The 23636-nt window shown below is 46.5% G+C and overlaps 1 protein-coding gene across 7 annotated transcripts in view; it reads left to right on the forward strand.

The window, feature by feature from the left end:
* Positions 1-23636, forward strand: part of ARNT2 (aryl hydrocarbon receptor nuclear translocator 2) — a 194447-nt gene that overhangs the window by 15274 nt on the left and 155537 nt on the right. Inside the window, exon 1 of one of the 7 annotated variants that reach the window (XM_065905814.1) lies at positions 17866-17884. The exons of 5 other annotated variants lie outside the window; for them this stretch is intronic. The gene's annotated coding sequence lies outside the window, so the exon portion shown is untranslated. Of the gene's footprint in view, positions 1-17865; positions 17885-20514; positions 20533-23636 lie in introns of those variants that run through there. One more of the 7 variants, XM_065905815.1, reaches the window with a different exon arrangement.

The raw sequence follows: 23636 nt of genomic DNA on the forward strand, positions 1-23636 counted from the left end.
AGGTGCCTGGGAGACACCAGAGAGGAGCTGCTGGGGAGGCCCTGGGCCACGTGGATTTGAGCAACCAGGGCTGGAGAAGTAAGTGAAGAGTGGTTTTTGCCAGGCTCTCAGCAGCTTCTCTAAGCCCTTTCCTTTGGGGACGTGAGCTCCCCGAGAGTGGAATACCTGGACCACATCCCCTGAGTTCCCCAGTGTCACCTCCATAACTGCCTCATCCTTGGCATGTGCTGAGATGCACAGGGAAGTCATTTTTGTATCTTTTCCAGAACCACGACTCCACTGCGAGTGTCAGCTCAGTGCTGGGCTGTCCTTAGGAAGGGAGTGTGTAGTAGACTTGCCCAGCGGTGGGATCCACTGCGTGGGGAGCCGAGGAGGTCCTCACACAGAAGCGGGTGGAGCTGCTGTCATGCAGGTCAGGCTGGTGGGCTAGCTGAACACACAGAACTTGTTCAGTGAAGAGAAACGGGGTCTCCCACTTCTGGTCAAGCCCTTTCCCTCTTGAGGGCTTTAGCCTGTGCTGCTGTGTTCTCTTCTGAGGATGAAGAACTGCTGACCTGTCCTTCCTGCTGTCTCCTACCCACTCCCCACACCTAACCATTTTCCCCCATGATACTCTTTTTGTTTCCTTCTGGTCTCAGCTTGAATTCTTACTCCATTGGAAGAGGTTCTCCTGATCTCTTTATCAATGGCTCAGTGATAAAGAATCCGCCTGCCAATGAGGGAGACCCAGGTTAGATCCCTGGGTTGGGAACATTCCCGGGAGAAGGAAATGGAAAGAAATCCCACTCCAGTATTCTCACCTAGAAAATCCCTTGAACAGAGGAGCCTGGCGGGCTCCAGTCCATGGGGTCACAAAGAGTCAAACATGACTTAGTGACTAAACAACCACCACCACCACCACCACAGCAGAAGGAGGACAGGTCAGACAGATAGCAGCCTGGGGACCAACTGGTGGTCTCTGAAGACCCATATCCCCACCAGGTTCCCTGTGGAAATCCCACAAGGTGCTCCCCTTCCCAGCCTTCTGCTCTAGGTGTGGAACTGCTGCTGTGTCTTGTGTGACCACCAGCAGTCACAGATAAGGCCCCCTGGGCTGTAATTCACCTGCCTCCCCCACCCCGCCAACCCAGGGGTCGACATGGGTCTCAGGAAGGCGGCATTGAGGACCACTGGCTCTGCAGTTGAAAGCAAGGCCCTTTGCGGATAAGCAGAGCCTGCATGGTTTTCCAGACTGTGACAGTTGGGCCATTTTCCAGGCAAATTCATAGAAAAGCAAAAATGTTCACCGGTTAGAAGTTCTTGATTTTACACCTCGTGTGGGACATCTTACTGCTCCGGTTATGTTTCGAGGGCAGCTGAGCAGAGCCTGGAAGGGGGGTCTTCTCCCAGCACCCTTCTGAGAAATTGGATTCTTTCTTCCCATAATCACTTTTTCCCTGAATACAGCAAGAAAGATGTGTGGATTATAAGAAATTTGGAAAATACACAAAAGTGCTAAGATAGTTCTCCTAACCACCATTAATATTTTTGCATATGTTGTTACAGACTTTAAAAAACATTAGAAATTAACACAAAATAAAATTTTAGTGTATAGTACATATCATATATTGTAAATTAATTCTATATTGGAATAAAATATACAGTTTGCCATTTCCTTCTGCAGGGGATCTTCCCGACCCAGGGACAGAACCCATGTCTCCTGCGTTGGCAGTTGGATTCTTTACTGCTGAGCCACCCAGGAAGCATTTTATTCCTAGTTATCACCAGATGCTATTCTCTTTCTTACTTGAAGAGACTCTGACTGAGCCAAGTGGCAGAGCATCTAAGAACCCAGACATGGGGGCCTAGAGATGTGTCTGTAAAGTGCTTATGAACTGTGGGGGCACATTCCTGGTTGTCACAATACCAGGGTGGGTGGGAAGGTAGGGGGCTGGTGGCCAGGGATACTGGCAAACATCCTCCAGAGCACAGGGCAGCTCCCACCACAAAGAATGATCCAGCCCTAAGGGTCACCAGTGGGAGGCTGACAAACCCCGGTTTACCGGGACAGGACTTCTCGTGGGTCTCTGGGCAGTGGCCACTGGGAAAGGAGCCTGAGAGTTCCATGGGGAATGTGGCTGCAGACACAAAGGGGCCGGCCCCCGAGACCACCACTCCAGAATAAGAAACCATGGTGGCTTTAGAAACAAGATGCTACTTTTCAGAAAATTATGATATCCGCAGTGGAAGTTAATTTAAATGTGAAATAACAGAACTGCATGAATTTTTTTATTATTATTTTTAGAACAGCATTGCTTTTTCTATCACATCAGCAAGTTCCAAATGAGGCCTCGTCTGGGTTCATTTGCTATAATTTGATATGCTTGATGGATTCCAAGCCCCCCAAAGAATGAAATGAATGAATGTGATCAAGGATCACAGCTGTGTTCTTTCTCTTTGAAAGCATTTCAGACCAGAAAACTTCTAATTCGGTTCAGCCAGCCTTCCCTGGGCACCCCTCTGCCCCCCGTACCCGATTCTGGGCGGGTGGAGAGATTCTGAGTGAAATAGATTGGGCGCACTGTGTGTGCAGCTGGTCTCCTCAACAGGCAGTATTGGGAGTCTTATGCCAATGACCGGGGGACTCTAATGGACAGGAGAGAATGTGGACCCCCACCAGCTCCTCCTGAAGGGCAGAGAGAGAAAGAGTTACAGGAATGGCTTAGGACAGGGGCTCCCAATGATCTGAAGTGGAGCTGATGTCATAATAATAGAAATAAGTGAGTGAAATGAAAGCCACTCATCGTGTCCAACTCTTTGCGACCCCATGGACTGTAGCCCACCAGGCTCCTCTGTCTATGGGATTTCCCAGGCAAGAATGCTGGAGTGGGTTGCCATTCCCTTCTCCAGGGCATCTTCCGGACCCAGGGACTGAACCCAAGTCTCCAGCATTGCAGACAAATTATTTACCATCTGAGCCATCAAATGAAAGGCACTTGAATCATCCCCAAACCATCCCCTCCACCCCTCTCCCTGTCTGTAGAAAAATTGTCTTCCATGAATCCAGTCCCTGGTGTCAAAAAGTTTGGGGACCGCTGGCTAGGGTGTGCACAGCGCGTTTTAGCACCAGAGTGTATGCCTTTTCCTAACGTCAGCCTCACAAATCACAGGTCTCTGTTTCCTGCTGCTGCCCAGCATCTCCGTCCACGTGTCCCCCTCATTTTGCAAAGCCAGGTCCCCCGCAGCAGTGAATGGCATCTCTCTCCATTTACTGGTCCAAGTCTGACATTATTTTAATTGCTTATCCACCTAATTAAGCAAATATTAATTGAATGCCAACTGTGTGTGCACAGCAGTGTGCAAAGCCAGTCGTGGTCCCCACGCCCATGGAGATCCCTGTGGGGAAAACTGGTTGTTTATTAAAGAGTCATGAGCAGGAGGGTATTATTAAAGTAAGTATTAGGGGGAAAAGGTGTCTTTATTTCCAGATGCAATAGGAAGCCATTTAAGTGTTGTGAGCAGGAGGTGGATTTTGATAAAACCTCCCTGGCTGTTGAATCAGGCCTACAGGCTGAGGGCATCCATTCCCATGGTCCAGGGAGGGGACTGCAGAGGCCCTCTCTAGGTGGCAGTGGACATGGAGAGAAGCAGGTGAACCCCTGAGATGAAGCCAACAGAACCAGATCAGAACCAGATGATGGATCAGATGGAACTGATGAGCACGGTAGTGGCCAGGTTCCTGATTCAGTCCCTGGAAAGGCAGGGTACCATTTCCCAAGACAGAGGTTGTTGATGAAGTCCCAGTGTTTGTGGGTATTTTGGTGAAAGGGGCAGGGAAGTGATGGATTCAGTCCTGAACCTGTTGAGTCTAAGGCATCAAGAGTTCAAGGCATGCAGGTGGGGCTTTGCCAGAAACCCCAAGTTGCTTCATTTCGCTTAGAGCTGAGATTTCCTTTCCCACTGTAGGAGCCTCGATATTAGGGACTTCCCAGGTGGCTCAATGGTAAGGAATCTGCCTGCTAAAGCAGGAAACATGGGTTCCATCTCTGGGTCGGGACGATCCCTTGGAGAAGGAAATGACAACCCACTCCAGTATTCTTGCCTGGGAAATCCCATGGACAGAGTAGCTTGATGGGCTATAGTCCATGGGGTTGCACAAGAGTCGGAAACAACTTAGCAATTAAATTACAACAACATCTCTAATATTATTGAATGAATGGATGGATGGATGGTTTGGTCACCCAGTCTCCCACATTTCAAACCAATGAAAAGCAGCGTGACCATGACAAGGTTCATTTTTTTGTTTTTAGTAACTTTGTTGTAGTAATTACAGGCTTACAGAAAAGTTTTGAGAAGACTACAGAACTCCTGTATTCCCATCATCTAGATTCTTTAAGTGTTAACATTCACGTTTGCTTCGTCAGTTTCTTCAGGTTTTTTTTTTTTCTCTATTTTCTGAACAGTTTTTTCTGAACCGTTTGATAATACCTGATGGACAAAAATGAAAATGAAAGTGTTAATCGCTCAGTTGTATCCGACTCTTTTGTGACCCCGTGGATTGTAGCCCACCAGGGTTTTCTGTCCATGGAATTCTCCAGGCAAGAATACTAAAGTGGGTTGCCATTTCCTTCTCCAGAGGAATCTTCCCAACCCAGGGATCGAATCTGGGCCCCGTTTTAATTCTAAACACTTGAATGTGTGTAAACTGAAAATAAGCACATCCTTCTACAGAACTGTGATTTATGAGCAAGATCGGGAAGTTGGCATTCATATAACAGTATATTCTAAGCTGCAGACCTTATTCATATTTTACCAGTTGTTCTTCATAGCCAAAACCATTTTTTTTGGCTTTAGGTTTAATCTAGGATGTCAACTTATGATGTCTCTTTGGTCTCCTTTATTTATGGAATAACTGGTCTGTTCCCCCCCCCCACCCCCATAATATTTTTAATGAGTACAGGCCAGTCACTTTGTAAAATATCCCGCAATCTGGTTTTGTTCGATGTTGCTGCATGATGACCTTGGGATTATGCTTTTAAACTTGTTTGTTATCAAGGACACAACAAAAGTGGTGTTATATCATAAGGCTGTTTTTAGCAGGCATTACTTAAAAAGCAAGTCTCTGGGTTGATAAGTCAAGGTCTTGTGCAGACAAGGCTATGCAAAGGTGATTAGTGGTTTCAGATGCCCTTTCCTGTGTAAACGCAGAGAGTGTGTTAGTTGCTCAGTCGTGTCTGACTCTTTGAGACCCCATGAACTGTAGCCCGCCAGGCTCCTCTGTCCGTGGAATTCTCCAGGCAAGAATACTGGAGTGGGTAGCCATTCCCTTCTCCAGGGAATATTCCTGACCCAGGGATCAAATCTGTGTCTCCTGCATTGCAGGCAGTTTCTTTACCGTCTGAGCCACTGGGGAAACCTTTTCCCGTGTGCTCGGCAAATCTCGGTGGGTTCCATGCACCATACATAGGCGGCTTCAGGTGTTCGTTGTCAAGTGCAAGTCCCAGGTTTTTTTCTATTTTTTAAAGACTGTAAGGGTAACATTTTCCTAAATAAGTATCGACTTCATTTGACGAATAATTATAATCTAACTATGTAAAGATTATCATATCTCTAATAAAGTCAATAGGGAGTTGAAGGGTTTAATTACCAACTTTCCTGACATACAAATTGGAAAGCTTTTCAGGTAAGTTGCTCATGTGGAATTCCTGAAACGCATTGCAATTAACAGTCAGATCTCCATTCAAACAGTAATTAGTGTGTGATTTGACCTATTCTTTGCGGCTGATGCGTATCTAGGGTTAGATATATATTTGTGTTTATTTTAGGAAGTGAATTTGCTGCTTTTTTTTTTTTTTTTTTTTTGGCTGTGCTGTGTATGGAATCCTGCACATCCTGCATTGGAAGTATGGAGTCTTAACCACTGGACCACGAGGGAAGTCTCTTGCTGCTGCTTCTACGGTTCATTTAAAAACACATTTGCATTTTACTGTAACTTCCTAAAGAAAGACCTAGTGACTTAAAAATCAGATTTGGGGGGTGCGTGATTTGCCTGCAGAAACTTGCTGAGTTTTTCCCAAGGTCCGAGAATGGCCCCCGTCCCGCTCTCTCCTCTCTGCTCCCTTCCCTCTCCTGTTTCCTCTGTCCTTTCTTCCTCCCTCTGTCTCTTTCTCCTCCACCTCTTCCTTTCTTCCATTTGTCCTCCCTCCCTTGTCCTTCTCTCCCTCCCGCTCCCACTTCTCTTTCATCAAAGACCCAAAGGAACCAGACAGGGTGGAAATGTTCAGGTCACCCCAGTAGTTCATGCTGGGTCATCCTGCTGCAGGTATTTAAAAGCCCAGACTCTGACTGTGTGAGTGTGACGATGTAAACACCGTCCCCTGGGAGATGGTACAGGTGAGGGCCTCAGTGTTCCCATCTGTAAAATATGCTGAATTCTCTATCAAGCACTGACAGTGCTGTGTGCTCAGAATTCAGAGGTGAGGAGGACACTAGATAGGCCACGGCGGACCTGGCGTCCGTGACTTGTGGGCTGGCTAGCTACCCCCTCGTTTCCACTGCTTCCTTACCTGTATAGTGGGGCTCCTTACTTGGTTTTGATGAGAATTAGATGGTTCTCCTTAAGAACTCTGGGGATGAGGCTTGGCACGTGGTAAACACTGGGTCAGAGGGCCCTTTGCTCCTTGTGATTGTCACAGGAGCATGGAACACAGCACAGGGTTCAGGAGTGATGGGTGGCTTTCCAGCTGGGCAGGGAAAACTTGGGGAGCAAATAACCACATGTGCTTATGAAAGAGATGGGGTTCTTGTGCAGTAGGCAGTCTGGGGTTGCTGGGGCTCTTCTGTGCATGTGGGGGTCATTAGCTGTCCGTGCGCCAGTATTCCTCCTCCCAGGCTCAGGGTTGAGAAAGCCCTGGGAGGTCCATCAGCTGTGGCAGCAGTCCCCTCCCCTCCCTGCTGGACTCCAGCTTTCCCCTCCTGTTGTGCTGTGATTGTCCTTCTTGCCATTCCTCCCTGTTTGCTAGACTTTCTGCCTTGGTCCTGCCCCTAAGTGCAGACCAGTACATAATGCCCTGTCACTCCCCTTTCTCCTCCCTCATTGGCATAGTAGGGTGGGGGGAGGGTCCCATCACCCTAGGACTAGTCTCCCTCCTGGCCCCTCCATCCTCTAGACAGACTGTGATGGGCTCCCCACCCAGGAGGGTCCCCCGTTGAATGCCCAGGGCTGCTGCAATTGCAAGCATTATACCGGGATGCCTGGAAGTTGCCTCTGCAGGCAGTGGCTTGGCACTCTCCCCTACCGTGTCTCCTTCCACCTCTTAAACCTGGCTTCACTGGGCCTCAAGCTGCATCCTAAGACATTTCAATTTCCTCAAACACTTTGTGGACAGAATAGGCATTAGAACATGTGTATCTTTTTAAGTTTTTTCATTCATCTTCGTGCATTCAACCAGTATTCATTAACTGTCTGCCTTTTATTAACCATGGTGCTTAATTGCTGGGATTTTCCTGGTTAGAAAGCACAGCACAGTCTGTACTGTTGAGCATCCACAGTCTGCATCCGTAGTCTGCTAGCAGCCCTTCCTTTCCTTGGTCATTCAGGCTAAGTATTCTGGTCCTTCCCCAGAGCGTAGGCGCTGTTGTGCCTATTGACCACTAGGTGGCGGAGTCACACAGGTATCTCAGTCACTGGTATTAGACCTGCTTGTTAATACCCAGTGCTGGCTAGAACTAGCCTCTAGCCCAGTTCTAGAGGCTCTGCCCGTAGGTGGTGGTCAAGTCGGAAGGAGGTTGGCCTGACATTTGTATTTCTTTCTTTAAAAAAAATTGTTTAAAAATGTTTATTTATTTGTTTGGCTCTGCCAAGTCTTAGTTGCGGCACTCAGGATCTTTAGTTGCAGTGTGCAAGCTTTTAGTTGCAGTGTGTGAGATCTAGTTCCCTGACCAGGGATGGATCCTGGCCTCCCTGTTCCAGTGGTTAAGACATCTGTTAATTAGATGCAGACCTCCTGGATTGATTCTCTATCTCTTCTCTCATTCCCCAGCTCCTTGATTGCTTTCTGTGTAGGTGTATATTTCTTTAGAAAGCAAACCTTCAGTCTCATTCCTTGGGAGAAATGTCAGCCCGTTGGCATTAGGGGTTAGAAGTTTGTTATTATCACTAGTGGGGTGCTGTTGGGAAGGTAGAGAGAATGAGACATATGTCATTGTGCTGCCTTTAACTGGAAAATGTGGCTTTTTTTTTTCTTTTTCTCTTTTGGACTGTGCTGCACAGCATGTGGGATCTTAGTTCCCCAGCCAGGGATTGAACCTGCTGCATTGGAAGCGTGGAGTCTTAACCACTGGACCTCTAGGAAAGTCCCAGAAAATAATGGCTTTTAAAAGAAGCATCTAAAAAAAAAAAAAAAGAAGAAGCATCTATATTCACTTTTTCTTTTAAAAGATTTTCTAATTGGGTAAACAACAGAAGCCAAACTATACCACTATGTACTACTATTTACAGCTTGGAAAAAGCGATTTAAAGGTTTGAAAATAGAAGGACCAGCCTTGGTGTTTCAGGCCAGTGCAGACAAAAAGAAAGCTGTGGTCACAATGTTAAAATCAGTAAAAATGAAATTATTGTCAAAACATCTAATGGTAAGAAGAAATTATTACCCTGTGATTTGTTGGTTTTGATCTTAATGCACCAAACAACATTTTATAATTGATATGAATTTCTTATCACATGCAGTGAAAGCCCATCTTATTGCTTTACTTTTAGCCATCAAATTAAACCTGCCTTATCCCTTCCAGCTGGCTGTTGGAACATCCAATTTCATGTTTCCTGGGGAATACCACCCCCGCCCCTCCCTTGGTCATTTGTGACACTTTGGACCTTACAGCACTCAGGAGAATTGGAAACAGGCAGTCTGTTGTTTAGTTCAAGTGGGCCATCAGGAAGTTACAGTGCTGAAAAATAAGCAAAATTAGGAAATTGGTGGATGAATTATTTATTTTTAGTTAATGCATAGTTTGACAGTCTTTGTTTCCTAATCCAGAAAACTGAGTCCCTTTATTGGGGCCATTTATATGTACAGACTTATTTCTACCACTCTTTTTCCTTTTTGTCCCACTTGTTCTTTTTCTTTCCCCCTCCTTTGTTTTATTGGAGATGAGGGTTATATTTACCATTCTATTCTTTCTTGCTCTGCTAGTTTGGAGGTCATATAAAGTATGCATGTTAATTACCACTTTGGAAGCATGATTACGCACACTCAGCAGACTTTAGTAATACCGAATGGTCTAGCAATACCTCAGATCATGCCATGAAGCACATACTAGTATTATTTACTTATAGTCAATGCATATTTATATTTATTATGTGGTCATCACTCTCTTTGCTCAGTAAAGCAGAGTCCTCCCTGTGCCTGAGACCTTCCATTTGGGGTTGCTTTGGTTTCCTCATCTATAAAATGGAATAATAACAAATACCTACCCTCAGGAGCAGATGAGGTGAGCTGTTGAAATGAGACGATGCATGTAAGGTGTTTAGCGGTGTTTAGCAGTGTGCTGGATGGTGTCTGTGCTCAGTATGTGTTAGCTCTTCCTATCATTGGAGTCATTTTGGCTCTGAGGACCATTTCCACAGGGATCTGAGAAATAATTTGTAATGGAGCTGAGCAATGGCAGCCTTGAGCAGTAAGCGTGGAAGCACACAGCAACTCCTAACACTAGGAACACAAACCTGTCAAAGCAACGAGTCCCATGATCAGTTATGTCACATGTCCTTTTCAGCGTCTATTGAGATAAACTCAGGTGTTTTTTTTAAAGCTTATTTAAGCTATTAATAGATCTCCTAATGGTGAATTATCTGCATCTTCCTGGAATAAGAGGAACATGGTAACCCTGCACAGTTCTCTTAATATTATTATTGTAAGATAATGCTGGATTTGATTTACTAAGATTTTATTTAGGAATTTTCCATCCGTATTAACGAGGGAGATGTTTTTGCAAATACAGAATTTATAGTGTAGTTGGTGAAGTGTGCTTGTCGAATAATTCATATATACAGATTACAAATATTCATTGTGTCTGTGAGAGAAGAAGGAGAAAGAAGGGGAGGGGAAAGGAGAGAAGAAGGAGGAGGGGAAAAAAGGAAAGACGGGGAAGATGAAGCAGGGGAGGAGGGGGGCAGGGGAAAGAGGAGAGTAGGAAGAAGAGGAAGGAGAGGAGACACAGAGAAAAGGAAGTCACAATATATTTGTCAGGATTGTTCCACTCTCAAAAGACATCCCAGAGACTTCCCTGGTGGTCCAGTGGTTAAGACTTCACCTTTTAGTTCAGGGGCTATGGGTTCGATCTCTGGTCAGGGACCTAAGATCCCACATGCCTGGCAACCAAAGAACCAAAACTATAAAACAGAAGCAATATTGTAACAGATTCAGTAAAGACATTAAAAATAATCCACATTAAAAAAAAAAGTCTAAAAAAAAAAGACAGCCCAATTCAAACCAGACAGTAATTGTTCCTAAAGTTAAGATAGCCAGGTGGGCATTTGGCTTTAGGTAAAGATCCAGAGGTGCTAACATTGTACCTTTCACCCTTTTTATCTTCCGTAGGTCCTCTCGCCCTCCCCCCTTGTACTGGTTTTAATCTCAGGCAGAACCCCCCTAGTGTTGGTGATGTTACCTCTCATCAGCGAAACTCCAGCAGAAGTCAGATGACATTGCTGAGTCAGGGTCTCTTGCCAGGGCATGCAGTGCTCTGAACAGACCTGGGCATGTGCCCACCTTTGGGAAAGAGAAAGAAAGACTCTCTCTCCAAAGCGAGTCTCCATCACAGCTTTAGATGTTCTCTCTGGCCTCACCTTGTCTTGACTTTAACATGTCTGGCTCTGTGTTTACGAGTCTTTTTTATTTTCACTTTTTAGCTGTGCTGCATCTGTAATGCAGCGCGTGGGCTTCTCTAGTTGTGGCACTTGATCTCTCTAGTTGAGGTGTATGCATTTGGGTCCCACTTGAGCCACACAGACTATGAGTGGAAGGGGGGACATACCTGAGATGTGGTTCCCAGCACTGTCACTGAAGTGAAGAAGGGGACGTCGGGACAGGCAGTACAAGACCTTCTGGATTATCCCTAATTGATCAGGTACTTTTGTGTGTCCCAGGTTTCGGTTACTTCATTTGGGTTGCACAAAACTCCCATGAAGTTTTTTAAAAATATTGTCTAAAATTTTTATTATTTGTTTTTGGCTATGCTGGGCCTTCTTGCTGTGTGCAGGCTTTCTCTAGTTGCGGTATGCAGGGGCTACACTTCTTTGCTGTGTGCGGGCTTCTCATTGTGGTGGCTTCTCTTGTTGCGAAGCGCGGACTCTAGGGTGATTGGGATTCAGTAATTGCCCTGAGGCATGTGGGATCTTCCCAGACCAGGGATCGAACCCATGTCCCCTGCATTGGCAGACAGATTCTTAACCTCTGGACCAGCAGGGAAGCTCCCATGGAGTTTTATTTGATATCATCTTCCTCCCTGTATTTATGGAGGAGATGCTCAGAAGCGTTCCCACTTCAGCAAGACAATAGAGTGGGACAGTTGGTCCTGAATGAGGACTCCTCTCCCTCAGTGGGGCTGCATCTCCAGTCAGGATGGCCCATGCCTCCTCTTCCAGAGTATCTTCTCAGGCAAGCCACCATCTGTGTCCCTTGTGGCTTTACTATAGCATCCTCTCGTCTGTAACAGTCAGGTGAAATCTACCTGCAGGCAGAAGACAAAATGCCTGGACCCTTACTGCTTCACTGTCACCTAGAACCTTTCCTTTTCAGTTGTCTGAGTCATAATTTTCCTTTGGTCTATTGACAAAGCAATTTTTACTTTTTTCCTCCCAAACATTCCTAAAAAAACAAACAGGCCAACAAAGAATGGATTTGTAAAAGCTCACAAACTCAGGCTTCCAGACACAACTGAAGCCCAAAATCTTTGCCTCAGAGATGTGAATGTGGAGCTGTCTCTGTCTATGGTTGCTTCCAGGAATCTGACATGAACTTTGTCAAATTCCTTGTGGAAAACAAATCTTGTTTTGCAGCACAAAGAGCTCAAGTTGGAGAATCACATAAGACATATAGCAAATGAGTTGTTAAAGTAAAAGCGTATCACAAAGATATTTTCACAAAGTACCTGGGATTATTAATCCATATCTAGTTGCTCTTAACCAAATTTGGCACATTGGGTTTTTTTGCTTAATAGTATATTCTCTAGGGGACCCAGGGATTGAACCTGGGTCTCCTGCATTGCAGGCAGATTCTTTACGGCCTGAGCCACCAGGGGTGTCCACTGAAGGTCTGCTTAGAGTAGCCTTGCTTCTGTCAAGATGAACACAAATGAGATAATCAAGATGAAGATGAACAGGTACTCAGAACAGGGACTTGAGCCTTTAAATAGCTCAAGAAAAAGAAGAATGTCCTTCCTGGGAGCCTGAAATGCTGTGTAGTCATTGACTTTTTAAATGGATAGACTTTGTGCTTCTGCAAGTGTGGCTCTCTGAATGGCTTTTTAAAAATCTGAAGTCCTAATGGGCATATTTCTTTTCTACTCTCTTCCATGAAGATGGCTATATCAGTAGCATCTCTACAGGATGACCCCTGAGCATCCTGATCCTTGTTGTTTAGTTGCTCAGTCATGTCTGACTCTTTGTGACCCTGTGGACTGTAGCCTGCCAGGCCCCTCTGTCCTTGGAATTCTCCAGCCAAGAATACTGGAGTGGGTTGCCATTCTCTTCTCCAGGAATTCTTCCTGATCCAGGGATTGAACCCAGGTCTCCTGCGTTGTTCTTTACCGTCTGAGCCACCAGGTAAGCCCATGATCTCTATTTTAGGTTCCCCAGTCCATCCATGAGGCTCAATTGAATTAAGTACTTTAGAACTGGAGGTTTATCATTTTATTGGTGTATGTATAAAAGAGAAAAGATGGAAATGTGATTGATTGCCTTGCTCCTTCTGTGGCCAGGAAGGTAGATTCTTGAGGTCTATGTTTCTTTGCAAGATAAATGTTGATTTTTTACTGGTAGCTCCTAACAGCTCCTGGGTCATGCTGGTCTCTGTATTTACTTAAAAAAAATTTTTTTTTTCATGTGGACCATTTTAAAAAAAAGATTCCCAAGTGGCTCATTGGTAAAGAATATGCCTGCAATGCAGGCAATACAGGAGACTCGGGTTCAATCCTTGGGTCCTGAAGATCCCCTGGAGAAGTAAATGGCAACTCACTCCAGTATTCTTGCTGGGAAAATCCCATGGACAGAGGAGCCTGGCAGGCTACAGTCCATGCGGTTACAGAGTAGAACCCGACTGAGCAACTGAGTGACAGAGCACATTTAAAAAAAAATGTTTTTATTGAACTTGTTACAATATTGTTTCTGTTTTATATTTTTGGGTTTTTTGGCTTTGAGGCATGTGGGATCTTAGCTCCCAGATCAGGGGTCAAACCTGTACCTCCTGCATTGCAAGGTGAAGTCTTAACCACTGGACTGCCAGGGAAGTCCCCTTGTCCCCATATTTTCTACTTTGAGCATAGCTGGACAAGTAGAGTTGGGTTTTAGAATATCATCTTAGAGGAGACGTAAAACAGCGATCACAGGAGCTCCAGGCTGCCACCAGAATTCTGTTCCTCTTGATCTTCTTTCAATCAGAGCAAAACCCAACTTCTTAATGGCGCCTTTCTCCCAAGGCTACTACATAGGAGGGGCAGGCCAAGGAAAGAAAGGATTTGGTGAACACAATGGTGTGGTCATCAGTCATTGGGTGATTTTCTCTCCATCTTTACGAAGAGGAACAAAGTTTTCACTTCTCCTAAGCTGGTTAAATTATCTTGTTTATTTTTTAAAAGAATATTTATTTATTTGGCTGCACTGGGTCTTAGTTGTGGTTTGTGAGATCTTTAGTTGTGGCATGTGGGATCTAGTTCCCTGACCAGGGATCGAACCTGGACCCCTTGCATTGGGAGTGTCAGCTCCTGGAACACCAGGGAAATCCCTAAATTATCTTGTTTAGAATGCATTTCACAAATGAAAGGCATTCTTTTTGACACAGTGCTGTTGAACAGCTATCTTCGCTTTGGCTGTCATAAAAAAAATACTGCAGACTGGGTGGCTTCAACAGCAGAAATTCATTTTCTCACCATTTGGAGGCTGGGAAGCCCAAGGTCAAGATGCTGGCCTATTTGGTTCCTGACAAGAGCTCACTTCCTGGCTTGTAGATGGCCACCTTCTTTCTGAGTCCTCACAGGGTTGGGAGCAGAGAGACAGGGAGAGGAAGCCAGCTCTCTCCTATCTCTACTTAAAAAGAAATTAATTCCATCACGAGGGCTCCATTCTTACGACCTTATGACCTCCCAAAGACCCCACCTCCAAGTACCGTCCCATTAGGTTTTAGAGTTTCAACATGACTTCCAAGGGGATACCTTTCAATCCCTAGCATTGGCACAAAATTATTTTTAGGATATGCACGTGAGCTTCATCGAGTCCTACTCTTTGCAATGCCCTGGACTGTAGCCCACAAGGCTTCTCTGTCCATGGAATGTTCCAGGCAAGAATACTGGAGTGGGTTGCTATTTTCTCCTCCAGGGGATCTTCCTGACCCAGAGATCCAACCCACATCTCCTGTGTCTCCTGCATTGGCAGGTGGATTCTTTACCTACTGAGCCATTGGGAATGCTTATTGTAGTGATCCGTGTTTGGGTGTTAAGATCCTAGACTCCGGTGGCAGGAGTGAGAAGAGGAGACCTGACTTGCAAGGTGGGGCTCTGTGGCTGTGTTTGTTCTGCTGAGACCTGAGCATGTGTGCTTTATGTACCTGTCCGCCTCTCTTCTGAGACATGTAAGAGTGACTTCTTGGTTCACTGCTCAAATTCATCCTTCATTGAACTGTCCCTCTCCATTCTGCGTTTGTGTCAGTGACTGGTGGTACCTGATAGAAGACAGGTGCTCAGAATACCTTAGCGGAAGGAAAGCAGGGAGTTTTGAGCCTCAAGACTGAAAACAAGTGGGGTTCTGCTGATGGAAAGACTGGAAATCAGCTTACCAGATGGTTTGGGCAGGAAAAACGGAGTTCCATTTTAGACTATGAAAGTGTGAATTGAAAGTTGCTCAGTCGTGTCCTACTCTTTCTGATCCCGTGGACTATAGCCCGTCAGGCTTCTCTGTCCATGGAATTCTCCAGGCAAGAATACTGGATTGGGTTGCCATTCCCTTCTCCAGGGGACCTTCCTGACCCAGGGATTGAATCTGGGTTTCCTGCATTGCAGGCATAGTCTTTATCATCTGAGCCACTGGGGAAACCCTTAAAATATGGAGGTTGAGGTTAACTGTGACACTGCTGTGGTGGTGGTAGTTTAGTAGCTAAGTCGTATCCAACTCTTTGAGATCCCATGGACTGTAACCTGCCAGGCTCCTCTGTCCATAGGATTCTCTAGGCAAGAATACTGGAGTGGGTTGCCATTTCCTCCTCCAGGGGATTTTCCCGACCCAGGGATTGAACCCAAATCTCCTGCATTGCATTGCTTCTCTTGTTTTGGAGCACAGACTCAAGAGCACAGGCTCAATAGTTGTGGTGCACAGGCTTAGTTACCACTTGGCATGTAGGATCTTCCCAGAGCAGGGATCAAACAGGTATTCCCTGCATTGGCAGGTGGATTCATAACCACTGGACCACCAAGGACTCTTTACCACTGAGCCACCTCTATACATTGCCAAGTAGTTGAAGATCACATAGTCATACATCTTAGGAAGATACAAGTCCTTTATTTTAATCCTGTAGTCATGGCAGGGATCTCTAGGATGAAGGTGTGGCCTCATAGCCCCCAAGCCCTGCTTGGTACTCTCTTGGTGACTTAATCATTTACAAGGCATTTAGACAGTCCCATCCTATCTCATGCAGCATTCTCTGCTGCTCTTCAAGTCTACTACAGTTCCTCCTTATTCCTGAATCTGTCTTCTGAGGGATTGCAGTTTGTATCTAAGTAGCTTGGGTCTTCACTGTTGTGCGCGGGCTTTCTCTAGTTGCGGCGAGCGGGAGCTACTCTCTAGTTGTGGTGCATTGGCTTCTCATTGCGGTGGCTTCTCCTGTTTTGGAGCACAGGCTCAATAATTGTGGTGCACAGGCTTAGTTACCATTTGGTATGTAGGATCTTCCCAGAGCAGGGATCAAACAGGTATTCCCTGCATTGGCAGGTGGATTCTTAACCACTGGACCACCAAGGAAGCCCCATATATCTTATATATAGGGAGGTTTTCAATCTTAGCTCATCTAGAATGCCTGTTTATGTTTGAAACTGAATATTTGGAGAACAGTAAGTTCATGTGGCATACTTTGTCTTGGGATTGCTGTTAATATACTATCAATGTAGATGATGATCACCCATGTGATCATAGGGTCATTGATCACCCACAAGTTCAAGGATGCCAGAAATGATCCTGAAATAGGTATTCCACTGCTTGTCCATTCAAAGGTTGAGTCATTCATTCAGAAGCCAGGGCCAGATGCTAGGGCAAATATTGTAAAGCTGAATTTCACTGGATCCCTGACATCTATGTCTGCCTCTAAGCTTTTGTATCCTGCCCTACTAATGTACTCTGAGCATTTTCCTGTGACATTATTCTTTGAAATCGTGATATTTAATGGCTGAGTGATTTTTATCTGCATGGGTGTTCCATAATTTATTAGCTTTTAACTTTATGTCAGATGTTTTAGTTCATTTGGTTTCTGTTCAACTTCAAATTGTATTTGGACAGTCAGTATCCATCTGAGTCATTCATTTTTCCCTTATCCTTCATATCCTTGGCCACCATGCTAAGTTCTCAGCAATAATCAAGAAGTGGCCTCTTCTGCTTTATACAGGAAGGTGTCTTGCATATTTGAAGAAAGTTTCATCTCTCCTTCTGCCTCAAGGACTCTTCTTCAACCTGGGTTTTAAGCAAGGCTCCCTCTAAGATGCTCTCAGGGCAACCTGTCCATTGATCGACCCCGAGTCTTCAACCCAGGTGACCTGCCCTGTCTTCTGCCCGACGCATGAGACCCACTTTCCTCTGATGGTCTCCGGCTGTTGATTTGACTCAAGCATGAGATGATCCATGGTGGAGGCCCCACTGTGGTTAAAGACATGGGCCTTTGTTTGACATCTCCCAGAGGGGGCAGATTTGAGTGCCAAGTTCACGCTTATTGTCTTCCTCTAGAGTCATTAACTCACCAGTGACCTCCCGACCTTTCTTCTTTGGCTGTTATTGGTTACTCGTCTTCTCCCTAGGTCTGTGGGTTTTGCGCTTTTTATAAAGCTCAAGGTGGGCTTGGACAGTGGCAGGAATACAAGTGCTGACACTCTAGTAGACTCTGGTGCAGTGTCTGCAATCCAAAGGGTACAGCGTGGCCCAGGTGGGCCAAGGAGCAGGGCTCTGCATAAGCCAGCATTGTTAGCTGAGGTGGAAGGCTATCTCCCAAGGCTGCCTTGGGACTGGTTCCAGTTCCCTAATGCCAAACCTGCCTGCCAGCCAGAAGTGACTCAAGTCTGCAGACAGGGCTGTGTCCAGGTGGGAGGAATCAGCTGATGGAGGCAGGACCTGGCCTCTTCTTCTCCTGGGTCCGTTGGCCATGTCTTACCCTGTCCAGCACCTCCTGCCCTGCTGCAGAGAGCACCCTCCACCACCACCACTGCCTGCTTGTGGATGAAGGCTGCCTTACAGAGGATGCACAGCTGGTTAAAGTCTAGCAAGGACCTGGAGTCAGAGTCCCTTGCCTCTCAGTCTAATGGCTTTTCTGTACATTATTTTTGTTTTGTTTTGTTTTGTTTGGCCACACCTTGAGGCCTGCAGAATCATCCTGGACCAGGGATTGAACCCATGCCCCCTGCATTGGAGGTGCAGTGTCTTAACCACTGGACTGCTAGGGAAGTAAGTCCCTTTTCTATGTTGCGCTGTGCTTAGTCACTCAGTCGTGTCTGATTCTTTGTGATCCCATGGACTGTAGCCTGCCAAGCTCCTCTGTCCGTGGGGATTCTCCAGGCAAGAATACTGGAGTGGGTTGCCACTCCCTCCTCCAGGGGAGCTCCCCAACTCAGGGATCAAACGCAGGTCTGCCACATTGCAAGGAAGTTCTTTAGCATCTGAGCCACCAGGGAAGCCCAAGAATACTGGGGTGGGTACCCTATCCCTTCTCTAGGGGATCTTCCCAAGCCAGGAATTGAACCAGGATCTCCTGCATTGCAGGTGAATTCTTTACCAGCTGAGATACCAGGTAAGCACCCCTTTTCTATACATTGTGCTATAAAAACCCCACCCTCCAGAGGATCTTGGGGAGTCCTGTGCCTTGCCTTCCTTCCAAAAGTGGAAGGGACCCTTTCTCCCTTGCTTGCTAGGAGGACTCCTTTTTGATCTCTCACTGAAATAGTTTGATAACAATCTAGAGATTTCAGTATGGATTGTGGTTGCACAAGAAATCCAAGTCACCAATTTTTCAGAACCTAAGCAGTTAACATTAGAAATTTTGCTGCAAATAAATTGATCAGTATGCAAGACAGTTGTCACGGCTGAATCATGGTCCACAGTTAAGGTAAACAGATCTGTGATGACATTTTCTGAGCAGAATACAAATGTAGCTCATTTCCTCCCAGAGCTTTCTGACATTTCTTCTACACGGATAACAGATTCTCCCAAGAAGGTGTTGGTCACAAGGAAGAAAGATCTTTGTTTAATCCCTCTGTAAAGGTATGGCCGTGATATTTGATGTGTTTTCCTTGGAAAAAAATTGTTCTAAGAGAGATGACTAGTGGGGAGAGAGTTTTTCTTTGGTTAGCTGCCCCTCACTCCCTCCCAATCATAGGGGAAACCTTTTGGGTTTTTGCTTATTTGAATGGTTATTAAAATATTACATTGTCATATTGTGAAAGTTTGCATGTCATTAATTTTTTTTTTTTTTGCAATGTGACAATCAAGGGATATTTTTCCTTATTAAGATTCATATGAAATAGTAGTGGGGGGGAGATGAAACAGAATGTTTTTCCATTTCCTCACGGTTTTTTCATCTGTAATGCTCTCAAGTTTCACATTTCCCCCCAGGTTTTCGCTGCCTGTACTGTGTTTTAGAAATTCTATACACCGCCTCTGCATTTGAAATGTGAAATAGTCCTTAGCTAGATGCTGCATCGTAAGCCAGCTCTGTATTCTGTGTTATGGTGAAGCTTTCAAAAGCCTCAGCTTGTGCTGATGTTGAAATGAGCTGAAAACCTGCAACTGTGGGTAAGGGCAGGCAGAGAGTCATTCCATCCCTGTGTGTAACAGGAAACAGAGTTTCCTGGGGTGGGGGGATGGATATTGGCATTTGGGGTGAGATTGCTCTGGATAGAGCTATGCCTGTCTGTTTGTGCATTTGTCATTGGTTACGACCAGAGATCCTGAGCAAGGAGTTATGCCGGAGGGTTGCATTTGAGGTGGGGGTTTCATTCTAGATCCTGTTGGGAGTTGCATTTGGGAGAAAATACCTGAAAGCTCCAGTGACTGGACATGAACAAGAGGGCATGCCCCTCAAAGGAGGGACGTGAGTCTGCTCAGAAATTATGGGGCAATCAGGGGAATCCATTTGGGAAAAGGGCATCTTTCACACCATGCTTCATTCCTTCCCAAAATATTTACAGTCCTTGGCCAGGATAGCGCGGGTGCAACCTCCTCCAGGAAGCCTTCTTGGATCTCCCCAGCCATTCTCACCACTCAGGGTCCAGTCTTTTGCACAACTCAGAGCTCTCAGTGTGAAATTACCCGACTATGTGTCATCACACTCAGGACTGAACTTGTTAGCGGCAGGATGGGGTCTTTTCGTCTCCAGCTCTCCCACTTGAAGCACAGTTCCTGGCTCAAAATCAGAGCTTTGCAAATGCTGTTTGTAGTGGATACAGGCCCTGTTTTCTTATAGCAGCTTCTGCATAAAGAAGGGATGTCCTGATTAACCCCATTTCTTAGTTGAATAGATGGGGAAACTGAGTCTCATTGCAAGGAAGCCAGAACTAGAAGCAGATGCCTCTTTAGTGTGGAGGAAGGTGTAAACACTCATGTCTCCGCTTTTCTCCAGTCCCCATGTATCAAGTGCATGGAGTGGTTGATGTAAATATGCGACCAAATCAACCACATTTTTCTCCCTCCTCCAGAAATTTTTTTGCCCCGTGCAGTCTCAGTGTAGGAGGATCAGGTGACCAAGGCTTTTTAGAATTTTCCTTTCTGGGCTCTGACGATGACACATCATGTATTCTGAGGCATTGACATCATCTCCTTCCTCCTGAACGCCCTCTTGGCAGCTCCATCATTCAGCCTCTGTCATCTTTCACCTGGACCATCGTGACCTTCATTCATTCACAGGAGAAGTGCAGGTACAAGAAGAATGAATCACCAGGGACCAGACCTAGAATGGGAGGGGCAGGGACTGGCCAAGGACAAACTTCTTGGAAAAGTGATGTTTGAGCTGAATCTAAATGAGCGTTCGGCGTTAGCTTGGTGAAGAAAGAAGAGAAAACTTTCTGACCACAGGACACAGCGCATGCAAAGGCCCTGAGGTGGGAGGGAATGTGGTGTGTTCATAAAACCGGTGGGGCAGTGTGGCCAGAGCCCTGAGGTGGGCAGGAGAGATGGATGGCAGTCTAACCACCCAGGGACTGGCTGGGAGCTCCACATTTGTGCTGAGAGCAGAGAGAAACTGCTAGGGGATAGAAAGATGCAAAGCCTGGACCGGTCAGCTCCAACTCCCCTGTGAATGATGAGGGGGGGAAGAGAAGCAGAGAGGCCACAGGAGGAGGCCCTGGGACAGGGCCGCAGCAGAACCCAGGGGACGGAGGGACCGTGAGGACGTGACGGCAGGACTTGATGACTGTGTTTGGGAATTGTCACTGAAGAAATGGTATTGATGCCGGTGCCTGTGTGAGTTCACCTGCAGAGAGAGCAGAGCAGAGGGGGCTGTGTGAGTGCCTGGAGATCTAGAGGAGGGGGAGCTGACTGAGGAGAGGAGGAGGAGGGCTCTGCGAGGTTGGAGGGAGAGGGTGTGGCCCCTGGCAACCAGGAGAGCCTGGTGATGGAGTGGGCAGCCACACCCCACAGAGAAGGACAGGGGTGGAGGTGAGCCCCCCATGATGATGGCAGCTCCCTAGCAGGGCGACAGAGACACAGGCCTGATGGAGGGGGATTGAAAGGAGACTGCGGGGTGAGGAGATCCTGAGAGGGATACGACGGGGAGCAGTGACTCTGCCCCATGTGACAACTCTTACTCTGACGAGTTCTTCATCTCCTTTCAGGATCAATTTGCATTTTGATATGTGGTGTTTTGGTCAGTAGGATGCATTCATGTTTCTGTGGCACTCAAGCTTCTTCTTCTATTTATTTATTTATATATTTGGCTGCACCGGGTCTTTGTTGCAGCATGCAAGATCTTTAGTTTTCTGTGTCCATGAGGAGGAAAAAAGTTTTCACTACTCCTACCCTGGTTACATTATCTGTTTATTTTATTTTTTTAATATTGTTTATTTGACTGTACCAGGTTTTACTTGTGGCACTTGGATCTTTAGTTGTGACATGTGAACTCTTAGTTGCAGCACTTGGGGTCTAGTTCCCAGACAAGGGGTGAAACCTGGGCCCCTGCAATGGGAGTCTGGAATCTTAGCTACTTCCCTGGACATTCAGCAGGGCAGTCTCAAGCCTCTGTTGTTTTTTTTTCAAGGTGCTGACCATGACCTCCACACATCTCTCAGTGAAATTCCTTTGCTGGTGTCCGCTTGGGACACCCAAGGAAAACCAGAGTGGAGAGGCTGTGGTTGGTTCACGCAAGATTTCTGGGCTCTCCTGCTGGGCTGTGTGAACCCTCTGAATGCCGAGTAGAGCTGTGTAGGGCCATGGGGCCCCAGGGCTGTGATGGGGGCACGTGCACCTGTTTAGGTGAGGCTCTCATGGATGAGAGCATGGCGTCACCAGGAGGGAGTCGTGTCCACATTGGTTCAGGGAGGAGGGTGTGTGTGGGTGAGGTCCTGCAGGAGCCTTGGGAGAGTGGAGGTTGGGGGCAGCCAGTGGACGCACTCTCAGGGCCTATCTGCTGACCCTTCCCTGGCGCATGGGGTGGGCCAGCCAGGTTAAAGGCAGAACTCTGGGTAGGGAGCTGGTGTGAGGTCAGTGAAGGACGAGAATCCCAGCTTAGGCTCATGGGGCTGTGGCAGCCCTTTTTGGCCTCCCTTTGCACGGGTATCACCCTGGGGACATTTTGCGTGGGGGCTGCAGAGGAGTCAGTTGTATGGCCAACCCCCTTCTGTGGCCCACTGTCCCCTTTCCTGTACTCCTGTGAGACATAGCCGTAAAAACCAAATCACAGAAGTGATCTAATTTCTTACAGAAAGTAATTATACTAAGTTTTGTTAGTGTCTATGTATATGTTACCTGGTTTCCCAAGTGGCACTAGTGATACGGAATTCTCCTGCCAGCACAGGAGATGTGGGTTCAAGCCCTGGTCTGGGAAGATCCCCTGGAGAAGGAACGGCAACCCACTCCAGTATTCTTGCCTGGGAAATCCCATAGACACAGGAGCCTGGTAGGCTACAGTCCATGAAGTCACAAAGAGTCAGACACGACTGAGCATGCGCACATGTATGTTACTTAGCAAATGCTTAGACGTTGTTTCTGTGTGCCAGACATCATGCCAAGTGCTTTACCTATGTTAGCTTTTTAAATCCTCATGGCAATGTCATGAGGAATTTATATTATTATTATAATATAATAATATTATGGCTATTTTATAGACAGAAGACTGGGGCATAGAGAAGCTAAGTTTTGCTCAAGGGTTGTGGAAAAGTACAGACATGCACACACAATATCTGCTTTAAAAAACATTCTCGTCTTGGGAGGAAGTAAAAGGAGAAGAGGGACCATACCTTCTGCCAGGTATCTGACATAAGGGATCTTCCTTAAGCCCCACAATAACTGTCAATAATGTGGGCATTTTCATTATTTATAGATGAGGAGTCTGTAGCTTAAGGGGTGATCCATAACTTGCCTGTGGCCACAGAGTGACGCAAAGCATGGACACTTTGTGCACATCACACAATGTCCACCTGGGTCTGTGGTTTAGAGTCTGGACGTTATGATGGCTCCTGTTGCCCCTCCTCCCCTACCTGGGAAAGGGTCTGCTGGCTGCCCAGCCTCTGCCTGGGCCCCTTGAGGTGGCGAGGGCCCTGCAGGGGTGGGACTGACCCATGAGAGCCCGATACCCCCCTTCTCAGCCCAGTTGCCGGGGCATGGCACTGACCTCTCCCTGCCCCAGCTCCCTCGTCTGTAAAATGGGCTGATTTATACCTCTCTTGTAGGCTGGATGTAAAGCTCATGTGAAGAGATTAGAACAGAGTGAGAATCACAGCAGAATCTCTGCCTGTCAGCTGTAGGTGTACACTTAGCCCCTCCTTTTCGGATTTCCTCCCCGTTTTGGTCACCATGGAGCACTGAGGAGAGTTTCCTGCTCTGTACAGAAGTTCTCATTAGTTATTGATTTTATACACGGTGAAGGTAAAAGTGAGGTCGCTCAGTCGTGTCCGACTCTTTGCGACCCCATGGACTGTAGCCCACCAGGGTCCTCCGTCCATGGGATTTTCCAGGCAAGAGTACTGGAGTGCATTGCCATTTCCTCCTC

This window comes from Muntiacus reevesi, chromosome 15 (assembly GCF_963930625.1).
Source record: "Muntiacus reevesi chromosome 15, mMunRee1.1, whole genome shotgun sequence".
NCBI lineage: Eukaryota > Metazoa > Chordata > Mammalia > Artiodactyla > Cervidae > Muntiacus > Muntiacus reevesi.